Raw genomic sequence first — 7,824 nt, forward strand, 5'->3', positions numbered from 1 at the left:
TTTATCAATCACAATCGTCCAAGATAAAGATCCTGTACTTCTTTGCTTCCCTGTCACTCGCTGTTACAGCGATTGTTTTTTTTGTAACTATCTAATAGTTGTTCAATAATGACTTCAATGCCACTAAATCCAAAGAAACAACAACTGTTCAAATTCTGGGTTTATAACCTCAACAAAACCATGTGATCCACGTTGACACCTCAGTGGATGTGTGCTCAAATATTTCATTATTATAAATGTGTGTCAGCTTCAAACTGGCTGAATTACTCCTGTGATCCAACATGTAGCTGTGCAGCATAACTTGTTGTTATCAGATGTAAATGCCTACTGGGAAAGGAAGTAAAGCTCCAGCTGCCTCCAGGCAACATGAATGCATTTCTAAGCAACCCAAAGCATCTGTGGCTTGTAGATGTTGGTCTTCAGGCTTTTTTCTGGTAAATGCTGATCAGTAAATGTCACCTTCTCGTCTTTGGGATTATGGAGTGTGCTGGTTAGTGACCAGGGTAGTGCCTGTCTGGGTGGTGACCAGGTGAGCGGCGGGACGGGTCACCACCGCCATTATTCATTCATACACATTTGAGGAATCGAACCTTAACTTCACCATGACGCCACTCTGCTTCCCAGGGTCCAGGGCTATTCCTGAAGAAATCACTAAATTAAATTAATACAAAAGAAAACCACACAGCAGGCTGACTTGGCTGGATTTAAAGGTGCGTGCATGTAAATGGGGAAGACGTCTGGCTGGTTTGTCTTGTTTAGAAAAGCTTTTCATTGTAAACAGCAACCGTGCTGCTTGTCCAGCACCCATTGACTCCTTTGATTTCTGCGTGAGCAGTATATCAAAAATCTCTCAGTTGACTTTTCAAACTTGCCTCGGTGCTGCCGCATTATCCATCACAGTGAACATCAAGTTTGCATTAATCTCGTTGCATTATCATTGCGGGGTAATGCGGTTTAAGAGGCGAATGATTTGATTTGAAACATCTGCACTGCATTACCTCATACTGATAATGTGACTTTGACAAAGGATTAGAACTGACTTGATGCTCACTGTGATGGATTACACACCTTAAGCAAGCTCTGTCCCATAAAAGACGGTCATGCTAAAGAGAAAATGAATCAAAATCAAAGCAAAAATGGATTACGGATTCAGAAAACGCAGCTGCACGTCTGCTGAACTGCAGAATGAAGTCGAAGCAGTTCAAACAAAAGGGCTCAGACGTGCACATCTGTGGGTATAATACCTGAAACTCAGATAAACCAAGGTTTCAAAGCCAGCATGTACGATTCATTTTGCTTGATAAGAGTCTTTCTTTTTTCAGTTTTGATGTTTTTATTTTCCTCTTTAATGGCAAACAAAGCGGCGGTTTGAATGGCAGCGATGTCATTAAAGCGCTTACGGCGGCCGTCACGGGCGACCCTGCCACATCGTCTCAGCCCGAGCACGTCGGACTTAATTGAACTGTCATCTTTGGGTCAAAGCAATACCGTTTCCAAATGGCAGGACACAGAGGAAGATCACCTCTGACAGCAATTACAAGTGAATCCGGCCCCGCTCGCCTCTCTACCCGTCCCACATCAGATCGACTGGCCCTTATCAATCAAACTGTCTTTCGCTAAAAGACGATAACGTGGTGAACGTCCCCGACACTGAAGTATTAATTCACGTCTTCAAATAAAAGATGAGCGATGGTTGCTGCTATGATGCCTGACAGAGGCAATGAGACAGTCTGTGCTTTTACTTTGGTACGTTTAAAACCCTCTGCCTGGAGGATTGATACCTATCAACGCTGTGGCTTTAGCTTAGCTTTAGCTACTTTAGCTCGGATATTAGCTTCGATATCTAGGGTGGCAACTCTCCATTTTTAAAATGACTTTTACGTGTATGAAAACAGGAAGTGGCTGTAAATCCCCTCCTAACTACAGCACATTTAGGGGTAGATGGATGTAACGTCACGTTAGAAATGTTGAAATAAAATATCTTGAAAACGTAGTGTTGCTTTGTAACGAAGCGATCCGGTTTTTGGAGCAGCTCTCTGGTGAGGGAGGATCATTGATCCAGGCAGCATGACGTGCGTTAATACTCCAACTGTTGTTGCAGTTGGATGGGCTTGCAATAATTGATGGTCGGATGTGTTTTCCCTCCGATAATGTGTCTTAGCCGTCACGGGGTCGCTACTTTCCTTCCTCTCACTCGTCAGAGCCCTTACTGTCAAAACAGCACATGTGTCTGCCCAATGAAGATGGATGACTCTGTCGGGTGGATGCTGAACGATGGAGAGGAGGAGAGCAGAGGCTGGGAGGGCACGGCGGACGGGGGGGGGGGGGTATAAACCAAAAGGAAAGGGATGCAGACAGAAAGAGGAAGAGAAAGTAATGAAAGATTAATTGAGGAGAGCAAGAGAACTGAGGAGACACAATAAAGATGGAGGAGGTTGGGGCACAAGTGGAGGTGTTTCCTATGTAGACCGAGCCCGCAATATGGCGTGTTTCCTGCGTGGGCGCTTTGGCCCCGGCCCAAACCCGAAAGACTGTGAGAATTTATTACAGGATTCTCAAAACAAGTCATCTGTCAGCAGCCTAGATAGCAACATTGATATATTGTCTCTGTTTACACTCGATTTTTTTTTATCACAGCAGTTTAGATTTGAAGATAGTAAAATATGGAAAAAATATTCATGGTACAAATCAAAAAGTTTTCAGTGCTTTTAATGTTAGAACAAACCACTTTTACACAAGACATTTTCGCTGTGTTAAACTGCAGGCAGAGTAAAACACTCAAAGTTGCCTCCCTTGCGCTGCCATCCATTAGCGTTGACCTTTGACCTGGCCAGTTGTGATGGCGTGATTGTGCAACACAGGGGTCAGCCTGGCTTGTCAAAACACCGGCGTTGATGCGCGACAATGTGGCAACCTGTGTGCCGCTGCGTTTGAGGCGCTGCTTCAGACTCACTCACTCTTGCAGTGCGAGCTAGCTTGTTAGCAACATGCTAATACGGTCAGTATTTTGCTTGTTTGATTTCGTAACTTGTCCAATTTCTTTCTACTCTTTTGCAATTATCTAGGAAGAATATTTTATAGCGATGACGTCAAATTACGGTTTCAGTAATCTGCAAGTCATGGTGTAGGAGGAGCATTTGTGAAGATGTGATTAAAAAAAAACCTCATTTTGGTGTCACCTCAAAGAAAATGCTATTTTCATATGTGCAAAATTCACAGCAGCGATCTCCGGCTACGAGGTTCTTTGGACACTGTGGAGATCTGTTGAGGCTGCAACAGCTGTTGTACCAGGTGGTGATGCAGCCAGTTAGGACACTCTCAATTGTGGATGCTGGAGTCCATGTCTCCTCAGTCTGTGAGGGAAGAAGAGCCGCTGTGTAGCTGTTTCAGTGGTGATGTGGGTCTGATGCGTCCTAGTCAGGTCCTGACTTATGTGTGAGGGACCTGATAGACGATGAAGGTGACAGAGGTGTGCGTGGCCACACAGTAACGTTTGAATGAATGAGTAGAAGGGCGGGCTGAGAACACAGCCCTGAGGGACGCCGGTGTTGTTAGTGCCTATGTGGACTGCCAGGAATCTGAAGGTCAGGGCTTTCACGATGAGCTTCGAGGGCGCCGTGGTGTTAAATGCTTCACTGTAGTCATGGAAGAGCAACCTCAAATATGTGTGTGTGGTGTGAAGGCTGAGGATGTGGTGGATGTGGATGTGTGCAGACACCTTGACGTGACTAGCGTTGGCGTAGCGTAATACTTGCACTTGGTTCTGACTGACCTTGTTCTGGGTCCGACAACATAAAACCTGCTGTCGCCGTGTGGAAGAGTTCACGCTAACTGGCGTGTCAGTGCAGACGAGCGAGCAGCTCTTTACCTTGTCAGCCACGAAGGACAACAGGATGTATTTGTGTACAAGCCGCGTTGATTCAGGTAGCGTATTAGTTCACGGAGATTGGAAGCAGGGAATATTCCCTGACACTAATGAATATCGGTTTTATTAGGATATGATTGCGGCCATCAAAAAGGTTATTGCTTTCATAACATTGTATATTAAAAACAATTTAATCTCATCCTTGTAAACAGTAATTCAATCCCTTTCAAGTCGCATCCTCAGTGATTGATGGGAAAAGAAGATCACCATGTGATGTCACCAGGAGACAACTGCCTTATCTCAGGACGCTGTCTCACGGTATGTCCTGACGAGCGTAACGACGTTAGAGCGGACAGGGTTCCGTCTCCCTTTATTTCTGCCGAGAACCTCAAAGGCAACATATGGAGGCAATATCACACGCAACCTCCGCGTGGGGTTTAATGGAGGGGGGGGACTCCTGAAAGGGCAGGAACGTTGGCGTCCACCTCCGGTTTGACCATTGATCACGTCTCCTCCCGGTAGGGTTATTACGAAATTCTTGTCATTTTCGTTGTCCTTGAAGGAAACTGTCTCCCAGTTTCAGCAGGAAAAAAACAAGAAGCAGAAAAGACAAGCAATGGAGGAAGAGAGAGAAAGAGAGAGAGGGAAGGAGAGAGAGAGAGAGAGAGGCTTTTAAAAGGATTTTGTCGGTTATTGACTGGTTGCACTCTTCAGCTAATAGCCATTTAAAGATTATGGGCCTGCTGGTGGAAATCAAGGCCTCCATTGTTTGCCTTATTGCATTCTGGCAGATGGGGGCTGACACAACAACACGCAGCATCCCTCCGGGCACGCTCGCAGAGCACCGACCCTCCATCAGCAGATCTTCTATTGAACTGGCCCTAATAACTGGCCATGAATTATTAATCTGCCAACCATATTGAAGACTGAGAGGGAAGGGAAAAAAACAAGGAGGATTGCAGGGCCAGTTTCAGCGAGCGTGATTGGCGTACAGGTGCCAGTCGAGGGGAAAAAAAGCTCCGTTTCAAAGAGTCCCAGGGTGGCGATTTCTCGGAACGGGGAGGACGTTCCGATAACCGGCACGGGAAGATAAAATATATATTCATTAAATGTCAGATTGCTGATGAAATGGGTCCGATCCATTAGTAGGCGGAGCGGCCAGTTAATGTTTCCCGGTTGTTGTTGGGTTGGGTGGCTTTTAGCGTTGCCCTGCTGGAAACCATATCACTCTGTCTGGGGGGGGGAAGGGGGGGTAAAAAAGTTTGCAACAATAAGAGCAGGTGCTGGACCAAATAAAAGAGAAACTTTGGAAATCGGAGTCAAATGCACCTGTTGGTGAAACCCTATCGCTGTTGTCTGCAGCTCAAGTCAAGTGAACCCGACCACTTATTGGCCGTTTATCTGTCTCCTCTCCTCCGGTCAGCTGATTTATTAGCAGGGAATAATGACTAAGTTGGCTGGACTCCCTTCCAGTTTCTTAAGCTGCCGTATAAACTGCTTTCATTCCTTCAAAAGAGGCTCACAAATGATATTTTATTATTGCACAGAAGCTGTGAAAGTGTTCAGGCCAAAAATATCTTGTGTTGCTGATCCCACCATTAGCTATAACATAAAAAAAGGCTGATAAATATCAATATCACGGCAAAATTGGATTCCTTTGGTTTGATATATTACTGAAAAGCATCATTAATCCCAAAGCACTGTCAACATTCTTTGGCCAGGGGACTTTTGGCTCTTCTATCTGTGGAAGCGGTGCCAAAAAACACACCTCAACGTGTAAAAACGCCTAAATCTGCTAATAATGCAAACAGGGGCGACCTTGTATGATTTGATCTCACCTTAATTTTGACTTTAAAATGGGATTTTTCAGATAAAACAAGGCTTTGGTGAACGATTGTGATCATGCTCTGCTGTGTTTTCGCTCCTGGATCTGTTTTAGCCCATTTTTCTTCTTTTTCCTTCCCTCTTTCCCCCCACTGTCAGACCCAAGCTCCCGCTGAATTAAAAAGCCTTTGGCAGAGCTGTTGTCACATCCCGTAGATTCGAAATGAAGTCTACTCAGCGCCTGATGAATTGAATTTCCTGTGTCAAAAGCCTGCGATTTCAGAGAAAATAATGAACAACGCCTGAAGAATCCCCTTTCAGATCTCATTATGAGGGAGAGGTTCTAATTGTGAGGAAATTAAATTTCCATCGCTCCCTGGTTTTTACGAGTTGCTCGCCCTCCGCTGCTAATGTGGCGAGGCTTCTATCGCTTTGACACTTGGTGTCCTTTTGAAAGCCGGTCGGCTCGTGTCCACAAACAGGAACAAACAGGATAAGCTGGTATCAAACACAGCAGCGGCAGCAGTGGAAGCGGAAGCGTGTGGTTCTGCCGCCGGGCCCGGCGCTGAAAGCGGGTTCGGAGAGATCAAAGCCACGCGCAGATGGCGCCGCCCCCATTTTTCTGCCTCAAAGCTGCGACTTGGACGAGTGCCGCCATTTCATCAGGTGCACAGATGTGAAGAGTGTGAGGGAAAACTGCAATAAGCACCTGAACCCGAGCCAGGAGTGAAGACAAATGGTCTTGGATGGTTTCCAGAGCAACTGCTCTGCAGCGCGCCGTTAGATTTGCTCTCGTTCAGGAAAGATTATACACAATATATAAAGTTTTCCTCCAGTGTCTATTTCTGGTGAAGATTATGCTAATTTTCCTGTGTCAGAATGTTCTGTCTGCAATGATCGTGGACTCACTGAGGATAGACTCTGGGACCACCTGAGTCCAGCTTTAACAAAGATCTACCAGCAGAATAAACACTGGCTGGTGTCTGAAACAGGATCCCTCCTCTGGGTCGGCTGAACTTGAGTTCTGCTCAAGGTCTTTGGCTCCAGACCCTCTTTGTTGGCTGCTCTGATGGTGTCTTCTCCTTCTTCTGCTCTTTGGTTGGACATTAACACCTCTGTTGGGATCTACTCGGCTCTCCTTGTTAGTAGTCACACCCCTGTTACATATCTTTGTTGGCGTCCTCAGACTGTATTTTTGTCTTGACAGCAAATCGGATCCCATCAGTCCTGCGTCGTGTTATGAACATTATATTTGAAGCGAACGAGGTCATAATGTCCGATAAAAACGACATTGGTTATTATATTTACACTAAATCTCTTCAGATGATGAATGCTGGTGGAGTATTATTTGGTCATTTGAAATATTTATATTCTGTATTTATTAATTATTGATTAATTAAAGCATCTAAAGTGTCCACAATTGGGCCCGAGCAACTGTTGATGAGCTCATTGAATATCTGCCGCAGAGGCCAACCTCCGACGTTCAGAGGGCACAATGAAGGCAACACAAATAAATCATCAAAGGCCAGAAACGGCCTAATCGTGACACGACGGGTCGGGCGAACGCAGCGGGGGGGGTGTGTGTGGGTGTGTGTGTGTGTGTGTGTCTGCAGGAGAAACGCCTGCAGGCGTTGAATGGACACGCTGAAATGCGGAGGCGGGGACGTACGAAGAGCAGGTCAAAATGAACGCCATCTGGGTACATGAAAGGGAAGCGGTGGGTGGGGGTGGGATGGGGGGGGGGGGGGGCTGTGGAACAAAACAAAAGCACCAGTGCCGCCAGGATGTAGCCACCACCGCCGTAACACCGCCACCTTCAACGTTATAACCCCCAGTCAGGTGGAAGGGGGCTCTCCTCGCCATCACTCATGTAGTCCCCCCCCCTCCTGCTCTTCTCTTATCCCCATGTGGCTTCAGATCATTGCCAAAGGAGCCACAGGCCACTTGCAGCCTGACAGTCAGCTCCTCTAATGGGCCTGGCTGTTTATTTTGTACTGCCTGGAAGTGGATTAGCTGGAGGTAATTATGGTTAATGATCTGCCCGCCTCACCCCGCTGATCTGTAGTCACCCGTTTGCTCGGCTACTCGCGCCACATCGCCACCGGCGCCATTAATATGGGATTATGTTACCTATT

The sequence above is a fragment of the Takifugu flavidus genome, chromosome 9 (assembly GCF_003711565.1).
Source record: "Takifugu flavidus isolate HTHZ2018 chromosome 9, ASM371156v2, whole genome shotgun sequence".
In the NCBI taxonomy this organism is placed as follows: domain Eukaryota; kingdom Metazoa; phylum Chordata; class Actinopteri; order Tetraodontiformes; family Tetraodontidae; genus Takifugu; species Takifugu flavidus.